General features: G+C 37.8%; 1 pseudogene; it reads right to left on the bottom strand.

The window, feature by feature from the left end:
* Positions 1-921: 921 nt before the first annotated feature.
* LOC102812877 lies at positions 922-2,117 on the bottom strand (annotated as a pseudogene).
* Positions 2,118-13,835: the final 11,718 nt, after the last annotated feature.

The raw sequence follows: 13,835 nt of genomic DNA, 5'->3' as shown, positions 1-13,835 counted from the left end.
TTAGGTGCCATTAAGTTGGTACCAACTTATCACGACCCTATGCACAACAGAACAAAACACTGCTTGGTCCTGGGCCAACCTCACAATTGTTGCCATGCTTGAGCCTATTGATGCTGACATTTTGCCAATCCATCTCGCTGGAAGGTCTTACCTTTAAGTATTGCAAAATGCTTTTTAGGTTGGTCCAAGTTATCCACTTAAGCACTCAACTGCAAGGTCGGTGGTCAAACTCACCAGCCATTCCTAGAAAACCCTATATTGTTCACTATGAGTTGGAAATGACTCAACCACACTTCGCAAGTACAACAAGTTCTCTACTTTCAACCATATGCTGTCTGAGGGCAAAGCTTTTTATGTTGCTGGTTAATGGTAAGAAATAACTTAATAATGGATGCTGAATAATAATGGATGCATGTTAAGACTTAAAACGAATTTAGGGATCTAGCTCTAAACTGTACACTTCTTCAAACCAAGTGCTCTGAACTTAAGCTGTAATGCTACTTATGGAGTCCTGGTGTGGCACCATAGGATAAACATACCAGTCACTCCTCAGAAAATAGAACAGCTGTAAAAAAGAATAAAATTTTTTTAAAAAACGTGGCTTTGAGTTGGCTTCCTATAGAGGGTTTCTAAGGAGCAGCTTGTGGTCCTGAGGCACTGACCTTGTAGTTAGTAGTCCAGTGCTTATCCTACAGTGTCACACCAGGGTTCCAATTAAAATAAAAGCCAGGGAAAAAGAATGTTCAGTATCCTTCTCTCTGATTAGTGTAATAATCATTTTACTTAAGACAAAATAATCATTTTGCCTTGCTTGAGACATGTCCAGGGGCTATGAGATTGCTGTTTCAGCTTCCTAAGAAGTTCATACTGAAATTTATACGATGCATAAATAAATAGCACAGAGATACAACTACCTTGGTGTTAATTTATGGAAATTGGTGGGCCTTTCACTAACTTCTTCCAAATATCAGTCTTCCTATCTCTTTTGTCAAGTGGTGATCTGCCCCTTTACTTGGTGGAGGATGTATTGGCTTCAAAATCTTCAACAGTGCTCCCCCCATCCCCCGCCCCAGGGACTCTTCTACATGGTATTTCACGATAGTTCCATTACCTCCATTTAGAATATGTCTTTAAACTGAGTCCTCAGGGGAGCAGATGGTAGTTCCATTTTCACTATTGTTGTTGTTGTCAGGTGTCATCGAGTCAGAACTGACTCATAGCGACCCCATGCACAGCAGAACAAAACAATGTCTGATCCTGGGCCAACCTCACTACCGCGGCCACACTTGACGCCATCAATGATGTCACCTGGCTGATCCATCTTGTTGGGGGTCTTCCTCTTTTTCTCTGACCCTCCACCTTACCCAGCATGACATCCTTCTCCAGCGACTGTTCTCTCCGGACAATGTGTCCAAGGTATGAGAGACGAAGCCTAGCCATCTTGGCCTCCAAGGAGCACTCTGGTTGCACTTCTTCCAAAACAGATCTATTGGTTCTTTTGGCAGTCTTTTTCACTATTGCTCAGGGTCTATATCTTTAAGTGACAGATCTTAGTTAATGCATGCTTTTGATGAACATTTTCTCCCTCTCAAGCTTTCTATTTGAGTGGTGCTCATTCGTGACCACTCAAGAGTCTAAATTTGTATCATTGCTCTGGCTTCTCTTGCCCTTTTTCAGGTCTATGGTAGAATGTCTCACATGAGAAATTGACTTTCTATTAAGAGATACAAACCAGGCTCTAGGATGAAGCGAAGGTTTCCCTTAAGACATCACTAAGGGGGACTGTTCCAGTATACCTTGAGACTCTGATTAATATTGAATCATTATAACAGCTTCATTTAGGATTCTAGGAGAATACTAACTCCAATCTGATGTTTGGAATGGCAAGCTCTGCTGAACTTCTCTTTCCTGGAATCTGGGGACTATGAATGAGAATGCATTGGCATTTTTGGTAATGTCTGTGTAAAGTTCTCTCTGTTTACTAGTTGCATCAATTGGCCATACACTATCTGTCCCTTTCTTGGCAAAGTAGCTGATTTAGCAATATGTAACTGCATGAGTGTGGAAAAAGATCGGAAGTTTGAAGGATGGCAATGAAGCTGACAGTAGACATACATAAGCTGTTCAGGATGTGGAAATGCCTATACACCTGTTCATTACCCAAAAGAAACCTTTTTTTTCTTGAGCATCACAAGTTGTTGCTGTTGTTATGTGCCATTGAGTTGGTTCCTAATCATAGTGACCCAATTCACAACAGAATAAAACACTACCCAGTCCTGCATCATCCTTATATAGCTACACATGAGTCCTTTGCTGTAGTCATGGTGTCAATCAATTGGAGGTCTTCCTCTTGTTTGATGACCATCTACTTTACTGAATATAATTTCTTTCTTCAAGGACTGGTTCCTTCTTATAATATGTCCAAAGCACGAGAGACAAATTCTTACCATCCTGGCTTCTAAGGAGCATTCTGGCTGTATTTCTTCCAACACAGATTTCTTAGTTGTTTGGGCAGTCCATGGACCATTCGATATTCTTCTCCAACACTGTAACAAATGTATCAAAGTCTTCCTTATTCATTGTCCAACTTTCACATACCTAAGAGGCAATTGAAAATGGTGTGGTTTGGGTCAGATACACCTTAGTCCTCAAACTGGTATCTCTGCTCTTGAACATTTTAAAGAAGTATTTTTTTCAGCAAATTTGCCTAGCGCAATATGTTGTTTGTTTCTTCACTACTGTTTCCATGAGTGTTGATTATAGATCATATGTAAAATGAAGTTTTTTACAATTTCAATCATTTCTCCATTTATCTTAATGTTATTTACTGGTCCAGTGTGAGGGTTTTTGTTTTTGTTTTACTGAGGTGCAATCCATATGGACATTTGTGGTCTTCATCAGTACATATTTTAAGTCCTCTTCACTTTCAACAAGCAAGGTTGTATCATCTATATATCACGGGTTTTTAATGAGTCTTCCTCCAATCCTGGTGCCGTGTTCTTCTTTATATAATCCAGTTTCTAGCATTATTTGTTCAGCATACAGGTTGAATAAATATAGGGGAAGAGTACAGTCCTGTCACACATGTTTCCTGATTTTAAGCCATTCAGTATCTCCTTGTTCTCTTTGAAAAAGTGCCTCTTGGTCAATGTTCAGTTTCCTCATGAGCACAATGAAGTGTTCTGGAATACCTGTTCTTTGAAATGTTATCCACACCTTGTCATGATCTATACAATGAAAACACCATTGCATAGTCAATAAAGCATAAGTAAGCATCTTTTTGGTATGCTCTGCTTTCATCCGAGATCCATCTGACATCAGCAGTGATATTGTTTGATGATTTCCACAGTTCATTGGGTCACTTCTCTTTGGAATGGGCACAAATATGGATCTCTTCCAATCAGTTGGCCAGGTAGCTGTCTTCCAAATTTCTAGGCATAGATGAGTGAGTGCCTCAAGTGCTGCATCAATTTGTTGAGAGATTTCAATTTGTATTCCATCAATTCCTGGAGCATTTAGTACACCTTGGACTTCTTTTTTTGGGTATCATTGGCTCTTGATCATATGCTATCTCTTAAAATAGTTGAACAATGACCATTTCTTTTTGGTACAGTGAGTCAGTGAATTCCTTCCATCTTCTTTTGATGCTTTCTGCATTATTCACTACTTTGCCCATAGAATCCTTCAATATTTTAATTTGAGTCATGGAGTGTTTCTTTAATTCTTTCAGCTTTAGAAATGCTGGTTGTGTTCTTACTTTTTGGTTTTCTAACTCCAGGTCTTTGCACATTTAATTATAATTCTTAACATCATCTTCTTGAACTACCCTTTGACATTTTCTGTTCAGCTCTTTTACCTCCTCATTTCTTCCATTTGTTTTAGCATCTCTGCACTGGAGAGCAAGTTTCAGAGTATCTTCGGACATCCATTTGAAATGCCTAAATCATTCCCTTTTGTAGTATTTCTTTTGACCCTTCAATGTTATTGTTGTAAGTGCTGAATTGTTATAAACTTGGGAGATACATGCATTGGTGAAATCTTAAGGACAGTCCATCTGCCAAAGCATACAATCTAGAAGGTTTCCTTACCTTCCTTAAATGTTGAAAGCAATGAAATAATATCAAGAATGGATGTACACTCGTCTGAAATTTAGGAAGATTTGTAAACTCCTGAACCCCTGATCACTGACCTAACCCCTGGGGAGTAGGGCAGAGAGTAAAGTGCCAGCTGGTCTGAAGTGCAGGGTGGTGTATGTGAGCTCCAAATCTTGCAGCTAGTACTCATCTGATATAGCTTGATATCTGGTTGACCAGAACTCTAACCAAGGAAGATAGAAATGGTTGATACTAAGAACAAGTGTAAATTGCTACAATTTGATTAACTAGAAAACAGCTCATACCATAGGATCCACAAGTACTTGAACTCTGACACTTTGACCTAGACTCCTTGATCTTACACTTTTAACCCAGAAAGAGTTAAGATTTCTAGTACCACTTTTTATTTAGGTTACAATTTGGGAAGAATTTTAGGAGAAAGAGCATCCTAGAACAATCCTACCCAGAATCTCTGCTATACATAAAGACAAATATGGAGAAATTTAGTTGCCTATGTCTTCTTAGCAGCAAGTAATTAGGGAATTTTAGGGAAAGGTCATGCATTAATTTTCTATTGTTGCAAAACAAATGACCTCAAGCAGTGGCTTAAATAATATACATTCAGTCTGCTATGTTGTAGCTTTGTTGTTATTGTTATTAAGTGCCATCAAGTTGGTTCCAACTCATAATGACTCTGTGTAAGGTTTTTAAGGAATGGCTGGTGAGTTTGAACCACCAACCTTGTGGTTCAAACTGACCTTGCAGTTCCATGCTTTATCCTACAGTGCCACACCAGGACTTGATGTTGTTGTAGTTGGTATTGTTGTTAAGTGTTGTCAAGTCAGTTCCAACTCATAGCAACCATGTATAGGGTTTCCAAGGAGCAGCTGGTAAGCTTGAACTATAAACCTTGTGGTTTTAACTGACCTTGCAATCCAGTGCATTAACTTGTTGAGGAATACCACTGGTCCCTGACTCATGGCAACCCAATACACAACAAAACAGAAAGATCCTGAGTCTTGGTGCCATCCCCACAATTAGTTACAGAGCAGACCATTGTGATTCATTGGGTTTTCATTGACTACTTTTTTGAAGTAGATTTCCAGGACTTTCTTCCTACTTAGTCTTATTCTGGAAATTCAGTCTTATTCTGGAAATTCTACTGAAACTTACTCAGCATCACAGCAACACACAAACCGCCACTGAATGATGAATAGTGGCTGCATATGAGGTGTACAGACCAGGAATTAAGCCCAGGGTGAGGGTGGGGGTTTCTTGCCTGAAGGTGAAAATTCTTGCATTGAATCACCAATGTCCTCACATTTCATCCTAATTCTCCACAACCTAAAGAGGTATTCAGTCTGGTAGTTGCTTATCTCTAGATCTCTATATTTGTTTCCCTTTGAATAAAATTTAATGCCATTTCTCAGAAGGAAGTATGTGTCAAAAAGAGGAATTCCCTAAGTGAGTCTGTAGCAGGAACTAAGGTAGAAGAGGGAAGCTCTAAGAGGGGACAGAAATTCTTGGTACTAGATATTTGCCTTAGTTGAGTCAAAATGGACTCCGTGACAGTGGGATTTTTGGTTTGCAGGTGTATAGACTAGCTCAGTGCAAATGACAGAAAACTTGATTTTATACTTGCTTTATTTTCAGCCAATTGTGTGACCTTGGAAAAATTCATGCCTTTTGCATAAACAAACACATGAAAAAGAATTCAAATTTTGGTTTCAGACAAGAGGAAGGAAATAATGTTCATGAAAATAATGAAATAGGGAACTTAAAGGACCCTAACATATGTGGGAGTTTGAACAAAAAAGTCTGGAAATCCACATTAACATCAAAATACTAGAGTCCTGGTGTGGTGCTGTAGGATAAACACAAGGTCAGGGGTTCAAATCTACCAGCTTCTCCTTGGAAACCCTATGTTGTTGTTGTGAAGTGCCATCTCAGTAGTCCTGGAAACCATATATAGAGTTGCTAAGAGATGGAACCAACTTGATGGCACTTAACGGTAACAACAAGAGAAGCAAAAGATCACAGCAACCAAGAAAATGGTTAATCAAGACAAAGGTGATTGAAACTCAGTAGGAGAGCTCTGTTGAATTTTGCTTTGCCTTATCACCCCTCCACAGTTTGGTGTCTGTTTGTAATGTGGGTTCCTGGTGCCAAAGGGAGCAGAGCAGACTTTATTCTAAAAAAATATTAGCTATTTCACTCAATTCACAATAAAAAGTTTTTTTTTTTTTTTAAATACTCATTTAGTCTGTTTTGACTTGTCAAACTGCACCTTAAAAAAAAATCATGCAAAACTCTGACCTTTTGTTCAACTAGCATGAATTTTTCTCAGTGTGAAGTAGCAATATATAGAACATGTGTCAAAAATGTTTGAAGGAAAATAAAGCTGCAGCTTAAGACTGGAAAGAAATATATCAGCTGAGCAAAACAACAGATACTCAGAAAAGCTGGGAGAAAAGTTTGGAAATAAGATGCTTTGGGTAAGAACTCACCCAAAACTCTGCCTTCAAGTCGATTCTGACTCATGGCAACCCTAATTATAGTTTCTGAGGCCATTAATCTTGACAGACACAGAAAACCTCATCTTTTTCCCACAGAAAAAAGGATTTTCTTCCCACATATTTCTGGGGCTCTAGAAAGTGTAACACATGCCCAAAGTAGCATGCATACTCAGAAAAGCCTTGAGAAGACTCTGGATTCTCTCCTTAGACTGATCTTTAGGTCTGCACATGCAGAAAGTGAAGGAAAAGAAAGAGGTGTAGATTACCAAATTGACTGTTGAAGACATTTCCCAACACAAACATAAATCACAGATGCAAAGACTGGAAGGTCTGGGGCTTTTTCTTCAAAGTATTTAGGAAAATCTCTGTGAAATAACTAGATGACCGACCACTTAGCTAAAGGGGCACAGACTTTAGTGACATCACACGTCAAGCTCTTTTAAGATCTATCTACATGGATTCATGTGCAGTGCAGTGTTTATCCTACGGTGGCTCTATAGGATAAACACTGCACTGCAAATCACAAGGTTTGTGGTTTGAGCTCATCAGCTGCTCTTTAGAAGAAAGAAGATGCTTTATACTCCCACAAAGATTTAGTCTTGGAAAGTCTATCTGTATAGAGTTGCTATGAGTCAGAACTTACCAGTGTAGGAGCTCTTCTCCATCCTATTTCACCGCTATGAGTCAGAATCAGCTTGATGGCAATGGATTTTGTTTTGGTATATGGAATCAAACTGACAACAGTAACTTGAAAGATTAGATAGAAAGTTTCGTGAGTTTATGTTAATGGGGAGGAACAACTAAGAGAAGGAGATGCTTGCACAAATGAAAAAATGAGTCAAGACCACTAAATCGTGCGTGCAGAAACTTAAATTTGTATATAATTTTTCAGTGTATATTCTCAACAGCAGAGTCCTGGTGTGGAGCTGTTGGATAAGTGCTGAACTGCTAACCGAAAGGTGAGTGGTTCAAACCCACCAGCTGCTCCTAGAAAACCCACACAAGGTCACTATAGTCAGAATCGACTCGATGGTGCTAAACAACAACATTATCAACAACAACAAAAAATTAAATCAATCATTAAAAATAATCTTTTTTTTTTTTTTAGAAAAGTCACTATCCAACAATATACATTGAGCAATAACAATAAATTCTAGATACAATAAAGAATCTAATTTATCAGAGTTAGCATATTTTAATATTCAAAATGCCATTTTTAACAATAAATTTTGAAACTGCAAAGAAACAAGAAATATATCCTAATATCAGAAACAAATATAGCAGGTACAGTCAGTTCCTAAGAAATTTCACATGTAGAACTTATTAGAAACACCTTAAATTGACTGTCTTAAATGTGCTTCAAGACATAAAGGACAAAGTACTTAAGGAAATAGGATTACAATGACTAATCAAATATCAGCAAGGAAATGGAATTTACGTATAAAAACAAATCAAAGAGAAATTCTGAAGCTTAAAAGTATATTCACTGAAAATTAAAACTCACTAATAAATTTGATCAGACAGGAATGTGGCAGAGCACAAAGCAGGCAAAATTATGAAAAAGTCCTATATACTATCAAACATCTTAAGGCAATGAGTTGCTGGGCCTGTGGATAGTCTCAGGGGACACCATGGTCAATTAGCTTTAACAGAAAGACCATGTTCTACATCATGCTTGGGTGAGTAATGTCTGGGATATTGAAAGCTCATGAATGATTGTCTAAGGTACAGTTATTGATGCCTCCATGTACGGAAGAAAGAAAAGTGATAAGAATTAAAGAGGCTTAAAATCAATTAGTTCAATGGACTAATGGAACATGTGAATATCAGTCTCCATGACTCTGAGATGGTGCCCCGCTACCACTACCAACTACCCTGAAAGGAATCATTTTAGAGGTTCCAGACAGAGTGAGAGAAAATGTGGAATACAACTAAAAATTATTTAATAATAAAACAAGTTTTCTGGTCAGAAAGAGATTGGAGGAACTTAAGACTATAGTCCTTAACCAACCTTCAGGTCTGGAAAGGAACTGACCCTTGTGACCCAATTTTGAGCTAACCAGTAGACAGGTTTATAAGAAGGAACAAGAACACTTGCAAGGTATACATACTAACCACAGAATGGTTGTTGTTGTTGTTGTGAAGTGCCATCGAGTCGGTTCCGACCCATAGCGACCCTGTACAGGGTTTCCAAGGGTGTAAATCTTTACAGGAGTAGAAAGCCTCATCTTTCTCCCGCGGAGCGGCTGGTAGTTTCGAACTGCTGACCTTAAGGTTCGCAGCCCGATTCGTAACCACTACGCTACCAGAGCTCCTTAAGCATTCAAAATCAAAAGAGGAACATTTTGCTAAGGACAAAATTGAGAAAGGATAGGAAGGTGGGTGGAATGCAAATAGGAACCACAGGAGCAAGCAGGATAACTTTAAATATGGAGATGAAATAAAATATATATGTTGAATGTAAAGCTGGTTATCTTGTCTGTAAACTTTGACTCAATTCACAATAAAAATCTAAACAAAAAGAATTTGATCAGGCAAAAGAATCAATAAACTTTCCTGTAGGTTAATTGAAATGATCCTGTCTGAGGAAAAGAAAGACCAATGAATAAAGAAAAACAAACACATTCTAAGATACATGTGAGACACCATCAATGTATCTACATATGTATAATAAGAATTCCAGAAGGAAAGAGAGAGGAAGGGGCAGAAAGAATAATTAAAGTAATACTGGCTGAATTCTTTCAAATATTGAATGAAAACATACATCAACAAACTCTAAGTAAAATGGTCTCAAAGAAGTCCACAGCAAGACACATAATTAAACTTCAAGAAAAAGAAAGATGTCTGAAAGCAGTGAGAGAGAAACAAATTGTGACATGCAAAGAATTCTCAGTAAGATTTCACATTGAAATCAAAGGAGAAGTCAAAAGTGAATGGGATGAGGAAAAGTGTTGAGAGAGAATAGCAGAAGAAAACAAAGCTGTTGCTAAGTACTATCAAGTCACTTCCAACTCATAGTGACTCTGTATAGGAGCAGCTGGTGGATTTGAACCACAAACTTTGTGATTAGCAGCCCAGTGCTTATCCTACAGTGCCACACCAGGACTCCTATCAACCAGTAATTCTGTATCAGGGAGCTCTTCACATTAAGTGAAAAGATGCTAGAAAGTAACTCGAAACTTTACAAATAAATAAAGAATATTAGTGAAGGTAACTATATAGTAAAATACACAAATCAATGTTACTTTATTTTTTATTTGGAAGTTTTTTTTTCCATTGTTGTTGTTTTTGTTAAGTGTCACCAAGTTGGTTACGACCCATAGCAACCCTGTATAGGGTTTCCGAGGAGCAGTTGGTGAGCATCAACAACCGACCTTGCAGTTAAAACCAATTTTGCAGTTCAACACTTTAACCCACAGCGCCACACCAGGACTCCTTTATTTTAAATATGAGTTAAGAAAGAAAGGCATGAATAATAATTATCTGTATCTGTTAATGGCCACACATGTACAACAATGCGATTTGTGACAATAAAAATATAAAGAGAGTGAAGCTGTAGGGAAACAGAGGTTTTGTGTATTATTAATGCTAAGTAGTTATTAATTTAAAATAGATTGCTATGAATTAAATAAGTTAGTTGTAACAGCTAGGTTGTTGTTAAGTGCCATTGAGTCCACTGACTCATAACTAGGGTTTCCAAGGCTTATAAAAAATCTTCATGGGAGAAAAAAGCAAAAATCAACAGGACAAGAAGCTGGTTTCCAAAAAGCATTACTAAAATTGACAAGCCATTGGCAAACCTAACAAAAGAAAAGAGGGAAAAGACACAAATAACACACATAAGAAACCATATGGATGATGTCACAACAGAACCAATAGAAATAAAAAGGATAATAACAGATTATGAAGAGTTGTACTCTTAACAAATTTGAAAATCAAGAGGAGATGGGGATACATTTAAAAAAAAAAAAAAGCATGACCTACCTAAACTATGGTCTACCTAAACTGTGTTCTTTCTCATTTATTTCTGCTCTAATCTTTATTATTTCTTTTCGTTTGGTGGCTGTAGGTTCCTTATGTTGCTCTATTTCTAATCATTGTAGATGCTGTGTTAATGTCTTAATTTTGGTTCTTTCTTCTTTTTGGATGTGTGCATTTATTGCAATAAATTTCCCTTTCAGCACTGCTTTCACCGTGTCCCAAGGATTTTGGCATGTTGTGTTTTCATTCTCATTTGTTTCTAGGAACTTTTTGAGTTCACATTTAATATCTTCTACTACCTAGTTGTTTTTCAGCTGGGTGTTATTCAGTTTCCATGTATTTGACTTTATTTCCTTGGCCTTCCTATTGTTGATTGCTAATTTGATAGCATTGTGGTGTGAGAAGATGCTTTGTAGTAATTTGATATTTGTAAATTTATGGAGGTTTGTTATGTGGCCTAACAAATGGTCTGTTTTGGAGACTGTTCCATGTGCACTGGAAAAGAATGTATATTATGCTGTTGTTGGGTTGAATGCTCTGTACACATCTATGAAGTCCAATTGGCTGATTATGTTGTTAAGTTCCTTTGTGTCTTTGTTGAGTTTCTTTCTGGTTGTTCTATCCATTTTTGAGAGTGGTGTATTAACATCGCCCACACTTACTGTAGATTCATCTATTTCTTTCTTCAAATCTATTCGCATTTTATGTTATATATTTTGGAGATCTTCATTGGGAGCATAGATATTTATTATGGTTATGTTATCTTGTTCAATTTTTAATCATGAGATAATGCCCGTCTTTATCTATTATGCTGGTTTTTGCCTTAAAGCTTTATCAGAGATTAGTATTGCCACTCCTGTTCGTTTATTATTGCAATTAGCTTGGTATATTTTTTCCATACTTTGACTTTTAATCTGTTTTTGTTTCTGTGTGTAAGATGTGTCTGTTGCAGACAGCATATTGAAGGGTCTTGTTTTCTTATTCATTCTCCCACCTTCTGTCTGTTAACCGGTGCATTTAACCTGTTTACAGTCAGTGTAATTATTGATAGGTATTGATTAATTGCTGCCATTATGTTTGTTTTTTTATGGTGTTGCTGCTTTCTTTGTTCTGCCTGACTTCCTGTGCTAGAGTTCATGGTTTTTGTGTTCTCTCTTGTCAGTTTCCTCAAAATTTTAATGTTTCCATGTTCATCTTCTTGTTTATCTTTTCACTTTTCAGGATGTAAGAGAAATTTTCTTCCAGCAGTTCCTCAACTATTTCCTCTGTGGATTTGTGTGATTCTTCCTGTTCCAGAACGCCGATAATTCTTAAGTTATTCCTCTTCATGTTGTCCAACATGAATCTTTGACCTTCTTCAGATTTTTTTTATCCTTTATTCTGCTTGCTCTTTCATCTTAGTGGTATTGAGAAATTTGTCTTACAGCTCACTAGTTCGGCCTTCTATCTCTTCAATTCTACTCCTTTACCCTTTCAGTGTATTGTCTATTCCTGATATTTTATTATTAATCATTTGAACCTCTCTCTGTAGGTTTTGAATTGTTTTCAATGCTGTATCTATCTTATTTGATTTTTCCTGTAGCACTTTCCTGATCTTCCTTATATTTCTCAACTCCATTGTAAAGTATTTTGAAACATTTTATAATCATTTTTCTGAATATATTCTCAGGCATTTCCAAGGCCTGCCCTTCTTCCAGAATGGAGTCCATGTCTACCTCTAGGTCATTTGTCTCACACGTTTTATCTTGTATCTGGACATGTGTTAATATTTTCATCTGTTTTTGCTTCTTGGACATGTGTAGTGTTTATCTGTGGTCTTAATACTTAATTGAGTGTGTGTTTTGGTATTTTTTATGCTTTCTGATTGCCTCCAGGTAGATGTGATCAAGAGGTGGGCTTCCCTTTTCACTCTTTTTATTGCTTAACTCAGAGTAGCTTTCACAGGTGTTGTCTGCCTCCCTAGTGTGTGGAAGTTGTTATTGGTTCTTTCCTGGATTGTGGGGCTTCATAAGTTGTGATTGTATTTTGACTGTATGGCAGAAATTGCTGTCACTTCTTGGGTAATATATGGAGAGAAGGATCCCCCCTAAAGGTTAAAGGGGGAACAAAAACAAAACAAAACAAAGAACAGAAACAAATGTAAAACAAAAGTAAAAAATAAAACAAAAATACAAGATTGCATACTGTAGTCTATAATCACAGAAAAAGGAGAGGAGACATAGAAAAAAATTAAAATCTGTAGCCTAATATGAGTATGATTTTAATATCCTCTTTTAGCTTCTTGCCTGCAAGGCCATTTGATAAATTTCAAGATGTGACTGTTGGTTGTTATGCTGTACCTCAGGAGTTAATTTTCAGCCATTTTTGTTTTTAAACTCTCTCCCTCTCTACAACCCCTTTTCTGGCCTTTTCCCTATTAATAAACAGTTCAGGTCTGGCTATGGCTGTTTTGAGCTGCCTGTCCCTTTAAATGCACACATGTGGTGGAAGAACCCATCATTGGTGGGGCTGGGGAGTGTCCAATCACTTAGGCACCCCCTCTAGTAACCAGAATGGAGGTGTGCAGACAGCTATAGGCCAATGAACAGATACCATTAAAATTTTTTAAAAACCAGAAAAAACAAAACCATACAAAGAATATTGTCACCTTTGCTTCGAGGTTTCCATTGGTATTAGTTTGTGGCAGGTCTGCTTGCTTTCCCGCTTGGTCTTGCCATTTGTTCTCACCCAATTTTTTGGCTCCAGGACACTGAGCCTGGCAGATTCTAAAGTATGAAATTTCTTACTTCTGCTATAAGTTCCATTAGCTATAACCCTTCAAACTTTAAAAATATTCCTACAGAGAACAAACAAGATGGCGGATCAGGTGGAAGTGCAGTAAAGGAGCTCCGCCAACAACAACACAGAATACCCAACCAAGCAAGCTCAGGGGATGGTCCCAGAACTCTGAACCACATATAAAGGAATACTTAGAAGGTTGGAAGGCTCACAGCTGGGGGATTTTGTGGCAGAAGCAAAAAATCTATTGCTTTCTAGTCCGGGACGCTCGTCTGCTCCAGGAGCCACCATCTTGGGTGTGACCACGTGGGGGAAGGATCGGAGCGGCCACAGACGCTTGGCAGAACCGTGGAGATAAAGGTGTGGACAGTCTTTTCTTTTGGTAGATGTTCATTGGTCCCTTGCTGTCTGCGCACCTCCATTCTGGTGACTATAGGGGTGTCTGAACTAGTGGGCACCCCAGCCC

Source organism: Chrysochloris asiatica, unplaced genomic scaffold (genome assembly GCF_000296735.1).
Source record: "Chrysochloris asiatica unplaced genomic scaffold, ChrAsi1.0 scaffold00039, whole genome shotgun sequence".
In the NCBI taxonomy this organism is placed as follows: Eukaryota; Metazoa; Chordata; class Mammalia; order Afrosoricida; family Chrysochloridae; genus Chrysochloris; species Chrysochloris asiatica.
This window is presented reverse-complemented; position numbering and strand designations above follow the sequence as displayed.